The sequence below is a fragment of the Sceloporus undulatus genome, chromosome 1, assembly GCF_019175285.1.
Source record: "Sceloporus undulatus isolate JIND9_A2432 ecotype Alabama chromosome 1, SceUnd_v1.1, whole genome shotgun sequence".
Taxonomy (NCBI): Eukaryota; Metazoa; Chordata; class Lepidosauria; order Squamata; family Phrynosomatidae; genus Sceloporus; species Sceloporus undulatus.
The window spans coordinates 14231089-14231500 of record NC_056522.1 but is presented as its reverse complement, the minus strand read 5'-3'; positions in this window follow the sequence as shown (position 1 = coordinate 14231500).

The following is a 412-nucleotide window of genomic DNA, read 5'->3' as shown; positions in this document are numbered from 1 at the left end:
TCTTCTTCTTCTTCTTCTTCTTCTTCTTCTTCTTCTTCTTCTTCTTCTTCCCACTTTCCTCCCAAAATGGGGACCCCAAGCTGTTGACCCTGCTTTAATTGCCCTGGCTCCGTGAGATGGAAATCTGGGATCTGTAGTTTGGGGAGCTATTGCCCCCCCCCCTTTGACAGAGCTCTGGGGTCACAACTAATTATTATTATTATTATTATTATTTGTACCCCACTTTTCTCCCAAAATGGGGACCCCAAGCTATTGACCCCGCTTTGACTGCCATGGCTCCATGAGATGGAAATCTGGGATCTGTAGTTTGGGGAGCTATTGGGCCTTCTCTGTGAGCGCTCTGGGCCACAACTAGCTAACATTATTATTATTATTATTATTATTGTTGTTGTTGTTGTTGTTGTTTGTACCC